The sequence below is a fragment of the Mytilus californianus genome, unplaced genomic scaffold (assembly GCF_021869535.1).
Source record: "Mytilus californianus isolate M0D057914Y unplaced genomic scaffold, xbMytCali1.0.p SCAF_12, whole genome shotgun sequence".
NCBI classification, from domain to species: Eukaryota; Metazoa; Mollusca; class Bivalvia; order Mytilida; family Mytilidae; genus Mytilus; species Mytilus californianus.
Window position 1 is genome coordinate 14,166,424 of NW_026262604.1, and position 19,330 is coordinate 14,185,753.

Consider the following 19,330-nt stretch of genomic DNA (forward strand, 5'->3'; position numbering starts at 1 on the left):
TTCATTCTTTACGACAGAAAAAAAACCCAGCTGATCTGCAAGGTACACCATCTATTTGCCACTATACAGCATTTACTGTGTTACAACCCTAGATAAAGCTGACGAGGAAAGGCATAACTCGAATAACAGAAGTTATTTTTTTATACATGGCTTAGTTATTCGAGCAGTTTATGTCGCTGGACACAGTGCAAGTGGTATTGTCCCAATGTCACAAGGCAGGGGTTAGGATTCCTGTGAGGGATGAAAAACAATTGTTGGGCAAAATTTTAGACGAAGTGTATATGAATAATGCTGTCAGCCCTGTATAACCGATGGAGAACGTCTGTCGTAAAGTTGTCTTATATTAAGACGTATATATATGCATAAATATACACTTTCTTTTGTAAGTTCGCTTTTATATTGTAAATTCAATTTCTGATTACAAATGTACAGTATCGCACATCATGTAACAATTGGTTACTTAAAGACGATTGTCATATTTTTTGATATATTAAATAGATGAAGGTAAACATATAAGTATATCACAAAATAGTTTATTGGAGAAAGCTTTTTAAAGACCAACTGTTCTCATCATGAACTTAGCCATTTTAGGGATATGTTTGTTTGCAGTCGAAATACTTCGCAATTCTTAAATCTTATGTATCATGATCTGCAATTGTTTATCGTTATTAATCGATAGCTTTGAATGTTTATAGATGTAAATATGTTTTATTCTGATGTATAATTTGCTACATAGATATAAGAAGATGTGGTATGAGTGCAAATGAGACAACTCTCCATCCAAGTCACAATTTGTAAAAGTAACCATTATAGGTCAGAGTACGGCCTTCAACACAGAGTCTTGGCACACACCGAAAAGCAAGATATAAAGGGCCACAAAAATTACTTGTGTAAAACCATTCAAGCAGGAAAATCAACGGTCTAATCTATATAAAAAACGAGGAACACTTATGAACTACATCAACAAACGACAACCACTGAACATCAGGTTCATGACTTAGGACAGGTGCAAACAAATGCAGCGTATTTAAACGTTTTAATAGGCGCCAACCTTCACCCTACCTGAAACAATAGTGTAACATCACAACATAGAAAGACACACTATAAAATATCAATTGAAATGTCTTAACTCAATCAAAAGACATATTAACATAAACAAGTGAACATACACTGAACGAATAAATTTGATCTATGATACAATGTAAATACAAAATTAATAAAACAAGGGGGTTAGATGTAAAACAATATCAGAAAGACAACCATAACCTTGGACAAAATGCCGCCAAATAAAATAACGTACACAGGTAAATAAAAATAATTTTTTTGTAAGGTATACATGGAGTACGGAAATAATTTTTACAAAATAAATAATTTTGTTGTTCCTAATACAAGAAACAATATGAAAATTTATCATCATACTAAACACTTATCAAAGGTGGAATATATTAAAAATAGTGAGACTAGATATAACACTGAATAAGTAAACATTAAATAACAAAAATACATTATAAATTGTATCAACAGGTCAAATTTACACGAAAGTACGATTTGAGAGTACTCGCAGTTACTGATATCTCGTTAAAAGCCAAAAACAATTAATAACAAAAAAATCATGCATCAGAGACTAAAATCAACTAAAAAACATCCCAGGGATTTTTTGTTTTAACGTCATGGACAGTCAAAGAAGACATGATTTGTGCAATTCCAAAATAAAAGTATCGACAGGCAGTAGGATAATTAGGAGTTCACCTGTTAATAAATATGTATAATGTAATATATAGACAGAGTAATCTCTATATAGAAAATGAACGTGGATGTGCATTTATACATCCCCAAAAAACGTTTGAAAAGATTACAAATTAAGTATGTTTTAATTTGCTGATGATAAAATCGATATTTGTGCCAATGTAAACTATATTCAAAGATCTAATTACAACATTGGTAAGATAACCTTTACTGATAAGTTTGTTTAAAGGTTCGATGAGTTTACACAGATCACATAGTGATTTCCGCGCTTTTAGTACAATATTACAGTACATGCCTATAAGCTGTATTTCTTTTAAAAATAAAGTATCATAATTATTTGCTATATACTCTTGCTGGTGTAATTTATGATCGAAAAAACATGGACGTACTGAAGGTAAATCAATCGTATTTAACTTTTGATTTGGGAATAAGGATAGAAATATTCCAGATGACAGTGATCGAAAATTCAAATCAATTTCAGAGGTTGTTAACGGTGTCACTCCAATTCATTTATATATGTAAGCGTCAAATTTATTACCTTACATCAGATATGTATCCACTGACGTCATGACATTCAAAACTGTAGCCCTTTGTTAATTCAAATCTGTGTCCTTTTTATAAGGTAGTCTTTCAGTAATATGACGTGACTTGGGAAAGGCACCAAACCCTCACCTGACCTTTAACTGCGGTATAACAATACAGCATTAAAACACACAGTAAAGGTTAACCAGAAAGGGCTTGACTCATCAGAAAGGTTCTTATGAAAAAACAATCAAAGAGTTAAAGACACAAAACATCTATCAAACAGTACTCGCAGTTACCCAAACTTATGTTGGATTTTGTGTTTAAGGTTGACTGTCATAGAAAAAGAGGATTCCTTGTAAAAATTGACAATGTCGTTGACAATTGGTTTTTGAAAACATATGTAAAAACAAATGAGTAAGGTTTCAAATATCAGTAAAAAAAGCATTGTACAAGTAAATACTATACAATTTCGGTATATATGTAACCTAAGAATCATTCAGTTCAACGGTTGAAGTGAATATCAGTTTTTATTTTCTTCAAAGGTCAATTAAATCAAATATTTACCAACACAAAAGACAGTAACGGTTTAAACAGCATTCCGTGAAACCAATGTGTTAATAAAGATTATTTACCAAATACAATTGTTACAACACATCAATCATATTCCGATAATTTTACATGAAGAATCACGTGACGTTTAGCGCGGTGACTATCATTTTTCTCAGATAGATATGTTTTTTTTTCAAAATCCAATTTATATAGAAAAACCTACTGAAACAATACCAATATGGAAAATAAATTTCATGATTTTGTTTTGAATTCCAAAGTGAAGATCACATATAAGGGTTATAAATATAGTGAAACTAAAAAAATAAAATCACAGTAATATACCTGCATATTATCTAAGTTAGCCTTTAAGCAGGTATCCTACATAATAGAAATTTCAAGTAAAGGTGTTAAAAAGAATTCGAAAATTTGTGAGTCGCTGTATCAGCCGTTTTAAACGCTTGTAAAGATATTCTTGTCATTTTTGTGTGGACGAAACATAAAGATGAGTTCATCAATGTTCTTTTACAAGAATGATCAATATGAACTATTCTACATACTAAAAGAAACTAAAATATCAAACAATTTATAAATATATAAAGACAATTCAAGCTAATTATTTAAGAAAGGCATCCAAGCATAGATAGATGTATCACAATTGATAATTATTGAATTGGGTTAAATGAATAGGATAAGATACTAAATTGATCATTGTTGGCTTAAGTTACATTTATTAAATACTGCATCAATCCAGTCTGACAAAAAAAAGTATAAACAATTATCTGGAAAATAACTATTCATTTAAGTATTTCTTGTTAATGTTTATTAACACAGCACTTCCTGTACGTTCCACGCAGCCTATATCTATATTATAAATGACTTGTAAACGTATTAAAAGAAACATGCACATAATGTCATTTAGTTTCGTTTATATTTGGATTATGATAATTTTGTTGTTCAAGTTTATGTTTTTGCTTGGACCCATATGATTGTAATTGTAAAAGATTAATAAATAAGTATTATAAATGACTGTAGACGGTGTAAAGTGCCATTTTGACAAGAGATTTATTACAAACCTAGCCATACAGAGATCTATATATGGTTTTCTTCGATAGATGGATTACAAAATAGATTAATTCATTCAAATTTATCTTCAACGGAATTTTTTACGTAATATGATATATTCTTTCAAACTATAGTCAAGGATGATTGACCTTTATTTCTCCCTGTTTTAAAAAGAGATATCACAAACATTTTCGAAAAAAATCAAATTCCTCTTAACACTATTTTTGTCAGTATTTTTTTAAGATAGATAAACAAGAAACATAATCATGATGAATTATTTCCCCCATTGAATCTGTTCTCAAGATGCTCGTAACTCATTTGAAAAATCGTGGACCTCTCTTGATTTACCATTATTGAGAGCATGTTCGTATCTCATAGGCAAACTCGCTGAACTCTCTTTATTTCGCCATTATTCATAGTATCAGATGTATTGTCTACCAATAGTTTTGAAAGACAGCAGCAAAGATGCTTTAGTTAATTAGTTGAATTACGCACGATGAAATGAAATGAATTCAATAACACATATTATCACATATTTTGTACTGATATGTACGTTTTTGCATGGCCAATAATAGCCGGAAGTCAAGGTTGGTTATCAGCCCTAGGGGCCAATATCGATATCAGCCCTTGAAATCCATATCGAGCCCCCGAGTTTAACTTCCGGTAACCTGTCAATCAAAAACTATTTGTAAACAAGTTGTCATCCGAAGCAGTTAGACGATCAGGAGAGGTTTCTCACAGATCAAATGACGATGTATGTAATACAAGAAATGAAAAATGAGAACACAATGAAAAGAAATTTAGAAATTTACGAATCTGCTGTAGTAGAAAAAATGTAAAAAATCAACAGTGGAAATCACAAAAGTTCCCGTAAAATTTGGACGTCATAAAGAATTTAGAAAATATATGACGTCACAATGAAAAAGCGATTGTTGTATGACATCGAAAGTTCAAGCGGAACATATTTCCAAATCATGGTAGCGATATGGTGTATTCTTCGTCAGCATTAATTGGAAATGTAACACTTTTTAAAGTCGTTTAATATTTACAATTCTGGGAATTAATATATTTATTGTTAATTATTTGTTAAACTTTTCACAAAACTTTGTTTACTCACTGGGATACGAACTTTGTTAACTCACTGTGATACATTTTTTAAATTTTTTTCGTTAAATGTTTTTTTGAATTTTTGTTGAAAATATCAAACATAATTTGGTATATACTATCATTTTTCTCTTGCTTGAAAATATGTGATAAATAGATTATTACATGTCATTTGCCATATGGTCCGTGGTATCAGCCCAAGACCCATATCAAGCCCTCGGGCTAAAGCCCTCTGGCTTGATATGGGAGTCTAGGGCTGATACCAGGGCCAATATGGAAAATGCCGTGTAATAATCTATAACTATATAGTTTATTATAAGCAGAGTGTAGACTTATCCTTATATGTATCAAGAATACATCTCACTCCATAGAAAAACAACCTTCCATTAGTTCTTTACATTCATACAAAAAATCATTTATTGAATATAAAAGTCATTTTTAATAGGTGATTGCAATTCAAAGTAAACATATTAAAATGATCAGACAAACGACAGTCAACTTCAGCGCCAAGGAAAAACAAATAAAATACGAATGTCCATCTCAGGGGAAGAGGAGGGGGACTATAATCCTATTGTTGACGGGTTGAGCAGCCTAGGAATTCAGTACCCCTCCCTTTTCACATATTTTTAATAAAAAAAACATCATATTCTATGATGACATAAAAAAAGTTAAGATTTGTCAAATACAATATGAAATTATGATTGTGGTTTTGATCGCATCTTAAAAAATTCGGAATATTTCAAATACTTTATCATGTATTTATTTTCAATTTCTTAAACTTTATTTGATATTTAATGAAGCCTTAAAAAGTTGAACTATTCGAGCAGCAAATCACTACCCGTCATTAAATATTGAGTGTCTCCCATCCCCGAGCAGTCGATTGTACCTTAAAATTAAATTGGCAACTAAAGATTGTTAAGCAATCACCATACCCAAATTAGCCCCTCTTCTTGCCGACTTGTTTCTTTATTATTATGAGGCTGACTTCATACAGAAACTTCTCAGGAAGAAAGATAAGAAGTTAGCAATATTCTTTAACTCTACGTTCCGCTATATAGATGATGTTCTCTCACTTAATAATACAAAATTTGGTGACTATGTTGAACGAATCTATCCCATCGAACTAGAGATAAAGGATACTACAGATACAGTTAAGTCTGCCTCATATCTTGACTTACATCTAGAAATTGAAAATGAGGGTCGGTTGAAAACAAAACTTTACGACAAAAGAGATGATTTCAGCTTCCCAATTGTGAACTTTCCATTTCTATGTAGCAACATTCCAGCAGCGCCTGCATACAGAGTATATATCTCCCAATTGATACGATATTCCCGGGCTTGTGTTTCCTATCATGATTTCCTTGATAGAGGATTGCTGCTCACAAGGAAGCTATTAAGCCAAGAGTTCCAAATGGTGAAGTTGAAATCATCCCTTCGTAAATTTTACGGACGCCATCACGAGTTGGTTGACCGTTATAAAATAACCGTTTCACAGATGATATCCTTATGCCGTAACTACTATTTACCTGATTTGTAATAACATAAGCAACACGACGGGTGCCAAATGTGGAGCAGGATCTGCTTACCCTTCCGGAGCACATGAGATCACCCCCAGTTTTTGGTGGGGTTCGTGTTGCTTAGTCTTTAGTCATCTGTACTATTATTTGTCTGTTTGTCTTTTTATTTTTGGCCATGGCGTTGTCAGTTAATTTTCGATCTATGAGTTTGACTGTCCCTCTGGTATCTTTCGTCCCTCTTTTAAATGATTGGTGAACTACGTTTTTTCAAAGGAAAATTTGTTTCTACGAAAGCTCATACTGGAGGCACCTGTGGTGTCTCTGATTGATAGATGAGTATTTAACGCCACTTTCAGCACTATTGTGTTATTTCGTGGCGGTCAGTTTGTATTGGTGGAGGAAGTCTGAGTGCCCGGAAAGAACCACCGATTTTTGTTAGGAAAACTGACATACCGTGTCTCTGATAAAAATCGGTTATAAGTCCCATTCGGATACATCTTTGAAAATAAAATCGATATTCCCGTACCTAAATCATATTTAGATCAGCTTTAGTACTAAGAAAACTTATTCCACCAAATCGATAATTTTGTGAACAGTTAAAATGATACCTACATATTGTATTCCATATGCGCGTGAAAATTGTCTGCCGGAAAAACGGAACGCATTGTACCTTAATTTTGAATACATTTATTGCAGATATAGTTCATTGAAACGAAATTAACATGAATACATTTTATATGCAGATATTACCCTCGAGGTTGATTGTGTCAAATTTGAGCCAATGATAGTTTTATAATAAAAATTTATTTTTGTTATGAAAAATCGAATATGTTATTATAGTATGATTCATGTCGTGCAATTTTGTCGTTTCGCCTGTAGGGTACGCTCACATAATCATTTATCAGATTAATGTATTTTTATTTTACCTTATTTGCATTTGTTTGTTGTGCGCAATATGCTACGTCAATTTTTGACGATGCATTTTATCATATATACACTTTCCCACTTGTATATTGTACCTGACAGCACACTTTATATTTGTATTGGACAAAATATTGCATGTTGTCGGTTAAATATGGATAAAACAGGTAATTTGCTAGCAAGAGAATGTGGCAAGTTGGAATCTGATCCTTTATCTTATTCATTTTGCACATGTAAGTTTTATAATTTACTGATATAATATTGAAATTATCGGTTTTCCTTTGCTATAAAACTCATTAACCGTAAAAGATAGGGATCGTTGCTGCAGAATATAATCAAACAGTCAATATTAAAATTAAAATCTCTTTGGTTTGCCGTGTTTCTTTTTCCTGGTTGCACCAATGCGTGAACCCTTCCTTTGCTTTCTTTATGTATACTAATGTTTTCTTTTATTTGTTTTGCTTTCATCAAATAAAATCTGCATTAATCGTTTCATATCTTATTGAGTAAAACTTGTTTTATGTTTGTATGTGGTGAGACTGTAATGAAATATTGAAATATTGAATCTGGAAAATTGCAATTCAGACCAGAGATATCATTTTAGGCTGATGGAAATATAATGTCATTGTGAGGAAAACATCGATAACTATTTACGTTCCGTAAATTTTTGTTTGGAAGCATATAAGTTTATTTCTATATTGCACTTAAAGTCTGTATTCATTTGAGCATTTAATTATCAGAAAAAAAACTTTACAGAACATATCACCGACGAAAAAATTAAGTTCAATCATTTATATTTTACTTCTTTAAATCTCCTTCTCATAAACATGAAAATTTTAGTAAATCACTATTGTCTACTGTTAATTCATTTTTAGTGAGGTATATCTAATATGCAATGATCTGATTATATTGTGAGGCAATTGGGTAGAATCCCAAAAGCATTTTAAAGAAGTTTTGTTTTATAATTTGTAGGAAAAGTATGTTGCCAAAAAGAATGTGGAAAAGAATTCATCATCCCTATTGTAAGTTATGATTTGTTTGAATGAATGACAAAAAGTCAGTTATTGGCAAATAAGTTCTGAATTATATATTTGTATTGCATAACTAACCTAGAACATCGTCTTATATTATATTTCTTTTGAATGCTAGTATGCGATGTATCGATCTTTCTTGCGTTACGGTGAAATTATTTTTCAAGGTCTTATATATTACCTTTTAATATAATCATCTGTGACGTACTAGCCCAATATATTTTTTTTAAAAATAGTATTAACAAAAAAAATCAAAACAGTGAAATACTGTTTTTTGCCATTCATCAATTTCAAGTCTGAATCAAATGATGTATTTGTGACATAATAAAATGCAGTTAAAATGATATGTTACCTTCTTTTCAATGTTTTTTTATTAATGTGGATAACTCTACTTATTCTGATGTAATTATTTAAATTTGAAACAAGATGAAAAAGTAGGCTCATCCCTTAAAATGTACAACTTTTCCTATATAAACAGTGTGTGTCTACATGTACTAGTATTCGTCTTTATGTTGATTCCTAACTTACAATGGGTAAGTGTTTGGGTGTAAAAGAGATGCATTTCAGTGCATTCGTATTATTTGTCTACGAATTTTGCTTTGTGAAAGGTTTTATACCCTAATAAGTATTATTTTTTCTATAGCAGCTGAAACCCAGACCTGTAGTATGTCCGCCAATTCAGAAATTCAACAAACTGATTTGTAGTCGTCTTGGTGTAGATTCTTACCGTCAAGTTGATTCAGACTGTAAAAGAAGTAAGTACAAATATTAGTAGTCATTCATGTTACTTCATAATGCATAATAACTAAAACACATAAAATAGGAAAAAAGAAACTAAAGCCCGTTGCAAAAAGAAAGGCCAAAAGTTAATTCAAGGAGAAATGTTCCGTCAAGACATATCAAATTCGAGACAATTTCTGGTTGTTTAGGTACATTCTTTATCTGTTGTATCTTTATACTTAATGTAGATTAACTGTATGCCGCCGTCTTGAATTGTTAAATAGCAGTGTAGTTCTTTGTTGAAATCTGCAAATTTTGAGACAGACTGTTTACTTAAATAAATAAAATAATTTATTTATTGTATTATCAAGACTGTTTTAACAACTACTACATAGTTGTTTTTTTAATGTCCGATTCAAATTTTCAACTAAGCCATATCAGGGGAAATAACTCGTATAGTAACAATTCTATAAAGGAATGGTTATGTAATATTCATATTTTCCTGCAGCAAGAAAAAAGGTTTAGGGACATTTTTTATTTCTATTTTCTGAAGGCAAATTATAAAACCTATCTTCTCATATTTTTATTTCAAAAATCTATCTCATAGATTTCTAACTGTTCACAGAAAAGATTTTTTTCATGAATAATCTATGCTAAATTGGACTATTTTGCAACACTTTTAGCTTGAAAGACAGCACGGTGACCCATACGTTTTATGATATTTTTTACGAAAACCATGGTAAAATCTATATTTCAGCAAAGAGTTAGAAAACTCTAGATGAGGAAAAAGTCAGTGATAATCCACCTTAAGTGAACCACTGAAACACCAGATAAATGATTTCTCTCATTATCTGCCCATATCTTATTAAATTTCAAGCTGTTTTATTGTTATCATTCCTAAATTCATTTTAATGATTGATTACTTCGTGGACATCATGAATACACCAGAAACAAAACCCAATAATAAGTAAGAAATGGAAGACTACATTAAGTCATTTATAGACGGTATTATTCTATATGACCGTTTTAAATCCATTTCAACAAACTTAGAATTAATATACATAATTGTTTTGCCCGTTTGACGTTAAATAACTATTAAATGATGGTTTCTTTTAAAAAAGTCATATAAACATACCAGATCTTAGAGAATATGACAAAGCAGTACTTTTTTTAACTCTAATTTGATTTTTCATTGTTGTGAATTCAATAGTATTAAAATGCAAAGTTCATCTGAAATAGATGAAAAAGTACACGAGGGAATTATGTCGAATTCAAAAAATTCAGATTAAATTGACTATCTCGTTTGCAAATCTATTTGGAGGAGAAATAAATCAATCATATCTCTAAGCATTTTCAAATGAATGTTATTTACATATTTTCCTTAATGAAATAGGCATATACAAATTTATAAATACTTACGAAACAAGAGTTTATTATTCTTTTCTGAGCACCTACATTCGTTGATTAATGTTCCATCTTTTAAAAGGCTAACTTTTTCTCAGTAGTGCTGTTTTTTAACTGTTTGATTTGTGTTTTTGCTTTTCTCATTGTGTTTATTCGATCTTTTGTTCTCTTTTGATCCCTCACTTGGTATCATCCTATAATTGAGCAGAAATCGTCTAAGAAAACGTTAAAAACAATATGTTACTTCCACTGTATGACTGTATTTGAACAAAATAGATAGATGATACCAAAGAAACATGCTAGGTCGTAGAAAAACTGACATCGCTATAACAAAACAAAACAAAAAACGACGAAAACACAAGCAGCAGTCCACAAAAAATACATACAAATGTAGAAACGAAAGACTGGGCAATATTTACCTTACCAAAAACTCGGAGGTGGTCTCAGGTGCTCCGGAATACTCAGTATATCCTCCTCCACATGTGTCAACCATCATGTTTATATAATATAACATTGATACGTTAAAAAAATTGGTTAGGCATCTACAATAAGGGATTAATAAATGTCTCTTGTTCAACACGTGCTTCCTTGTGTATAACAGCTTAAACTTTTTGTTTTTCTTTGGGTCAAACCCAATATTTTTTATGATTAGATTGTACTTTTCCCAGGACTGACCTTTTCTAGCTTCGATGTACAATTTGTAATGCTAGCAAACTTTTTTGATACCTAAAAAAATATAATTTCAGTTCAAGAATTGATTTTCCTTTTATTGATTGATGTTTAGCTAATATTTTAATAATTTGATTTCAGGAAATCAAAAATGTTGTAAAAAACGGTTTGTGGAGATTTTCATTGCAATGATCCAATAAGGTTTTTTATTTCTGTTACACAAAACTTCAGTGAAGAAACAAAAGACCTAAAAGATGACAACACAATTGCAAACAGAAAAAAAAACCCCGACGAAGTGTAAAAAAAGCTCTAAATAAGACTGAGCAAAAAGAACAGAATTTAATTTACTCTGGTGACCGAAAGTGTCAACAGTACCTGTATATAAGTGACCCCTAATAAGTTTTTCCGCTGAAATACGGCGAGAAATCATATACGGTAAAGAGACAAGACACAATAGCGGATCGGTAAAGGTATCTTATGTGACCCGTGAGCATAACAAAATTCACCAATCATCGATCATGTAAATAAATAGAATCTAACCCGTAAACTTGACCGAATGTAAACATGTTAATCTTTTACATTGTGAAAAAGAGATTGTAGATACTAAAAGAAACATTCAAAACTTAAAGAGGTAATGACAGTGACGTCATAACAAAGTGTAAACGACGAAACGGCAAACAACAGTCCACATAACACTTCTTATGAAACTAATAAAACCAGAATTGATCTCGGGAAAGAGGGACACTGATATCAGTAGAACGGACATTAAAAAAAAAGACTACCACAAAATATAACGCTGAAAACTAAAGCACAGCAAAATCAAGCTCTTTCTGACAAATTAAAGGATTAAAGCATTTGTTCCAAAAGAGTAAGCAGTTACTTCTTACTTAGTGGTACTTTTCGTGTTGCACATGTTAAAGGAAATCATATAATCATAAGCTTGCCTTTATGTTACGGCCGAGAAAAGTGGAATACTACTGATTAATGACAACAATACAACTGAATGGAAAGAATACACGAAAACTAGGGGATTAAATTGAAAAGATTCATATTTTTTTATCACAAATATCGTATTGTGTGCAGTTAATATTCAGAAAACTTAAATAAAATAAAAATAAAATGACAGACGTCTTGTGCATGCAGTATAGAAAACTATCGAGTTTTGCATTTTTACTATCACTTGGTCGATACAATTGTCATTGTACTAAGTACCGTATACCAAGCAGTTAAATCTTCCTAGTAGTATAGATACGAGTTACTATAAAAAAAAAAAAAAAAGAAGTCAAATAACAATAATACCGATCTCCAGGGAAAATTAAAATCGGAAAGTCCCTTATCAAATGGCAAAATCAAAAGCAGGAACACATCAAACGATGGAAAACAACTGTCATATTCCTAACTTAGTACAGGCGTTTCCTTATGTAGAAAATGGTGGATTAAACCTGGTTTTATAGCTAGCTAAACCGCTCACTTGTATGACAGTCACATAAAATTCCACACTATAACAACAATGTGTGAACAAACAAAAAAACAGACATGATATGTAAAAATTTCAAACTAGGGGTACAGCAGTCAACATTGTGTTATAATCTTAATCAGTATAAAAACAAACAAATATGTCAACAAAGAAAAATAAATGGCATAAAGACAAAGCATATAAGTAAGGAATGAAAGACAAGAATACAAAAATGACCAGAGCACAACAACACAATGGCGGGATGCATAAGTACCGAACCACGCCAAAAGGATATTACCAAAAATGGACCAAACAGTAAAGGTTAATAATTTTCAAAGACATATAAAAGAACACTATAACACGTAATTAAGATGATAAACAACGTCAGTACCTAGAATTTATACTTCAAGACCATCATGTATTATTTTTGAAGTTGATACTGAATATTTATCAACAAGGTCTTGGTATCTTCTGATGAACTTTTTTTTAGAAAAAAGACGAGACGTTCTTTGACAAAACCCTGGTTCATCAACCTTCTGCTCAGACATAGGTGACGTTTTATAAAGTCTGAGTAGCAGCTTCAAGCTCTTGAATACCGAATGAGTTGGGAAATGTATATCCCATATGCAGACGAAGTTGGCATATTGCTTTTAAGGTGGGGGAAATTCATAATTTCAAAATTAAAATCGTCTCGTTTGTCATAGAATCTGGTACTGAGATGACCGCTTATGTCGTATTGGAGGTATAAGTCTAAAAATTACGCGGAGAAAGCCGTACCTATTGTTTCTTTCATTTCTAGTTCTGGAGGATATATTAATGAAACCCAATCAGAAAAGTTTGGATTGTTCATGGGAAGAACATCATCAATATATCTGAATGTTAAATTAAATGATCTGGCTTCTTTTGATCTTCTTGTTTTTGACAGGTGTCCGAAGGAACTCCAACTCATATGAAAATAAAAAGAGGTCGGCAAGGAGAGGCGCACAGTTCGTTTCCATAGAAATGCCGACAATTTGTTGAAAACGTCTACCTCCAAACTCCACAAATATGTTGTCAATAAGAAACTCCAGTATACTGATCACTTGTTCCTTTGTGTAGAATGCTTTACCTTTTTGTTCACTATTAAAAAAATATGTCGTATGGTATCCCCCCCAACAAAAAGACCCCCCCCCCCCCCAAACAAACAAAAAACCAACACTTTTATATCAAAATTTCTTGCAAAAATTGAATGGTTATTTGAAAAGTATTTGGTAAAAATTTCTTATTTTATTTCAAATGCATCTATTTTATCGTTAAAGAAAATGAAAATTCTTTTTTCCAATCTTCTTTGTAATTAAAAAAAGAGTTATTTTAAATGTTTAAATTGCTATCTCTAAATCCACCTGTACTCTTTAAAAACAGAAATAAAATTATGTTTCAGTAAAAAAGAAGAAATACAGTTTCTAATCTATTCGGTAATCGAGAAACATGGATTTTGATAAAATTAAAACAACAGAAGTTTACCGATGTAAATAATTCAAATCCATCAAAATACGGACCTTACTTAATCTCTTTTATGAAAAAAAACTTTGGATTTGACACGAAACAGTGTACTATCTATGTGCTTTGGACAGACGGACTAGGAGCGATTACTTGACCTGCCTTCGCCTTTTGTGTTACAATCACATTAATCTATTAATGAGATACAAATCATGTTAAAAAAAGCATCAAAATAAAGCGGAGGGAACCTTATTAACTTCAAAATGAGCAAGACCGGATGCGCCGTCAGGGTAAGCTTCTCCAGCAGTGCATACTGTATCCATTTCATAAAATGTTTTGGAAACTTGAGGTGACATGGTTACTAAAGCATGTTAACAGGAAAAATAGTGATGAAAAGTTGATTGGTTTACTTCCGGTGAAGGTTATTTTATTATATGCAATCAAATGTTGTGTGATGTTTTTTACTGTAGTATTGGAAAGTATAAAACTTTACTCATGCCAAGTATTTTTTTATTTGAAATTAAGATAATTCTACACACCTTTTTGAAAAACGCCAATTTAACACAGACTAATACTGAAAATTAAATTGTGGTACATGTATTACTCTAAATACAGGGATATTAAACATGTTCAATCCTTCACATGGAACATCGTGCTAGACAAACAAAGTCTGTGGCATGTTTTTTAGATAAAAATTCAAAAAAAAAAGAGCTAGACAAAGCAACATACCTGTTATGTAGCGCTGTCTCTGCATTTTCAATTTGTTACTTGTTTTTTTATTGATCCAATTTAAGAAATGAAAGACGACGTAAACGTCAGAAATAGTTTTTCTCATATCTTGCATTCCTTTCTATCACAGGTAATAGCGTCGTCATACCGAGGGGCGTTTACCACAGTAATTTTGTCATAAGCTGGTCCAGGTGTTCATCGATTGGTTGTGGCGCTCCCTTGAATGATTTCCTTATTTCTCTACAAATAAGCATACAGAAAATGAATACATTGTTTGATTCAATGTTTTACGTCAAACTTTTAATATTTGAATTGTGGTAGTTGACAATTAATGCATGTGAAGCATCATATCGGAGTTGTATTGATTTTGACAAATATTGGTAAAGAATACACTTTTGCTTTGCGTGGTGTAGCAACACTTTATTTTGAATAATCCAGATCAAAATTAAATGCTTTGGTTGCGCAATTTTATCCTTTGATATAAATAAAGGCAACAGTAGTATACCGCTGTCCGAAACTCATAAATCGATAGAGATAAAAACAAATCTGGGTTACAAACTAAAACTGTAGGAAACGCATCAAATATAAGAGGAGAACAACGACACAACAAAAACACAACATTAGAATGTAACACGCACAGAAACGAACTATAATATAACAATGGCCATTTTCCTGACTTTGTACAGGACATTTTAAGAAAAAAATGGTGGGTTGAACCTGGTTTTGTGGCATGCTAAACCTCCCGCTTTTATGGCAACGTCAAACACAACACCAAAACGACAACATCACATGACAGGACCACAATACAAATAAATGGGAGAACATATAGGACAAAGAAACACACGAATAATAGCTAACAAAAGGTCCTAGGCTTAAAATACAATACGCCAGACGTGCGTCTCGTCCACACAAGACCAACCAGTGACGCTCAAATGAAAAAAGTTTGAAAGCCAAAACAAGTACAAAGCTGAAGATCACCGAGGACCAAAACTTAGAAAAATTTGCGCCTAACTCGGCCAGGGTTTTCAGCCTGGGACAAGAACATCCTTATTATTTAGAATAATTTATAATTTTGCAAACAGTAAATTTTATAAAATGACTATATGATAGATAAACATGATAAAACCGAAGTGAGGACTAACTACAGAAAAACCGAAGTGGGGACTAACTACAGAATAAAAAGGGATACATTACATAAAACAACTTAATCCAACACATAAAAATACACATATATAAGTTCTGAATTCCAAGACCTAAAGCTTAGACCTTTTGTCGTGGAATAATTTGAATCCGATTTGTCAAAACATCTACCTCTGTCAGTAAAAAACAAAACTGAGACGCTTAACTCCAAATACCAACACACAAACATAACAAATATACATGTTTTGTTCTTTTAAACCTTCACTTGCCAAATAAAAACATAAGTCGGAGGTTTCTTCTGTACAAATGTCTATAAGTATGTTATGATATTGTAACTATCATGTTTATTTATCTCGGCCTAATTTGTTTTGTGTGACCTTATCACAAGTATAATATGTTTACATAATACTTATAGTTGTTTACAAAATAATGTTATAGCTGTGCAGTTTAGAAATCACTGGAACAATCATAGATACTGATGAAATGATTAGAACTTTCTATTTGACTTGCATAATAATTCTAGGAGGATCATAATCTACGATGTGTAATTTAAACTTCTACCGTATTCTAGAAGTTTCCGTTCTAAAGTTTTCTAGGAGGTTCTCTTCTACAGTGTTCTACAGATTTCATTGACAACTATATATATACAGACACTAAAGTTAGACTTTCAGATAAGCCATTAATATTCTCAGAAGTTCTGTGGAGTTGTTACATTGACATTTTTATTTACGTTAACTACACCATACTAGATTGGACACATTCTATACAGTTAAGAGAAGAATTCCGGATAAAGAAAAGACAAAAGATCGGACATGTATTTTAACAGTTAGGTTGAGATTTCAATTTGTATAATACTTCTTGTAAACTTGTGTATAATACATCTTGTTAAATTTTATTATTGATTTGTGTCTTTTGTTGGCTACAATTTAAAGGTGATTTCTGGCCGTAACAGAAATTGAGGGCTCGTCCGGGAGAACGTTAGTATTAGATTAATTTTTTTTCTGTATTTTATTGAATTAGAGTTAGCCAACAAAATTCTACAAAATGGCATTTGATGCTGGCAAAATTTTCAAAACGCCAGACCTGAAAGGGTTTGATAAACTAAAGAAAACAGAATTTGTGTTGCTTGCCAAAAATCTACAAATAGATTTTAGAGTATCTATGAGAAAACAAATTATAAAAAATTTGGTAATAGACAATTTAGTTGACTCAGAAATTTTTGGTAAAGAGGCTCTTGAACTCAAGGTCGAAAATGTGGATGCTATCAAATTAAAACAGCTTGAATTAGAACATGAACTTAAATTAAAACAATTGGAAAACGAAGTTAAATTATAACAATTAGAAAATGAAGTTGAATTGAAACAATTGGAAAAAGAAGAAAGACAGACAGAACTTGAAATGAAGGAAAGGTTAGAGATGGAGAAAAGAAAAGAAAAAGAAGATGAATTTAGATTAAAACAGGCAGAACTTGAAATGAAGGAAACGTTAGAGATGGATAAAAGAAAAGAAAAAGAAGATGAATTTAAATTAAAACATGCAGGCAGAACTTGAAATGAGGGAAAGGCTAGAGATGGAGAAAATAAAAATTGAAATGGTTAAAGAAGAAAGCAACACTAACGTAGTGTCAAAATCAGAACATTTTGATGCAGCAAAAAATATACGTTTGGTTCCCAAATTTTGTGAAAAAACAGTTGATAATTTTTTTCCACAGTTTGAAAAAAATTGCTCAAAATTTGAAATGGCCTGATCCTTATTGGACTACAATACTGCAAAGTGTTTATGAGGGCAAGGCCGCTGAAATTTACTCAGCACTTTCATCAGAAAAAGATTCTGATTATTACACGGTAAAACAGGAAGTTTTGAAAGCGTATGAGCTAGTGCCAGAAGCATTTAGACAGAACATTAGGTCTTATAAAAAGTTTGAATCACAAACTTATGTTGAATATGCTAGAGAAAAAGAAGATTTATTTGATAAATGGCTTACGTCAAAGAAAATAGGTAACAATTTTGATAGTATAAAACAATTGGTGTTATTAGAAGAGTTCAAGAAGTGTGTTCATGTAGACTTAAAAACACATTTAGATGACAAAACTGTTAAGACATTACAAGATGCAGCTGTTATTTCGGATAATTATACCCTTTCACATAAAACATAAAAGAAGTTTCAAAGGTCAAAATTTTAATACTTCGAGCGAAAATTTAAAAAAATCAAAGTACTGAGCGTACTGCTGTAAGCCTGTTGCACAGAATAAGAGTCAATCTAGTAATAATATGTCTAGTCCAAAATTTGATCCTTTTGAGAAGAAGTCACTGTTACTACCACCAAGACGGCATTTTAATGCGGAAGTGGAGGCCCATGATGCTATCCCAGAGGAGGAATGGAGAGTGGTTTACCAAGTGGTGGTGCCAAAAGTTTATAGGCAAGAAATTATTGGTCTTGCCCACGACACCCCCTTGGCTGGACATTTAGGTATAAGGAAGACTTGCCTTAAGATCTTGCAGCATTTCGACTGGCCCAGACTTACGGATGATGTCACACAATACTGTAAATCATGCCATATATGCCAGGTTGTTTGCAAGCCTAACCAGAAAATACCACCAGCACCACTTCTGCCAATTCCAGCCTTTGAAGAACCTTTCAGCCGAGTACTCATTGATTGCGTTGGACCTTTACCGAAGACCAAGACTGGAAATGCGTATTTATTGACGATCATGTGTACATCCACTCGCTTTCCTGAGGCTATTCCTTTAAGGAATATCAAGACACAAACTATTGTCAAAGCTCTTATCAATTTTTTCACGTTAGCTGGACTTCCTAAGTCTATACAGTCCGACAAGGGTTCAAATTTCATGTCAGGTTTATTTCAGCAGGTCGGTTACCAGTTAGGGATTGCTCAGTATAGGTCAAGTGCTTATCATTCAGAATATAAAGGTGCCTTAGAGCGTTTCCATCAAACATTGAAGAACATGATTAGAACTTTTTGTCTTCAATTTGACAGGGACTGGGATGATGGTGTTCACTTTCTACTTTTTGCGGTCCGAGAGGCTGTTCATGAATCCCTTGGTTTTAGCCCCTTTGAGTTGGTATTTGGTCATACTGTAAGGGGACCTTTGAAATTTGTTAAGGAAAAATGGCTTACTGAACACACTGACTTGAATCTTCTAGACTATATATCTAGATTTAAAGAAAAATTGTATACTGCTTGTCAAATTGCTCAGAAAAACTTAAAAACTGTTCAGAATAAGATGAAAATATGGTATGATAAAGATGCCAGGTT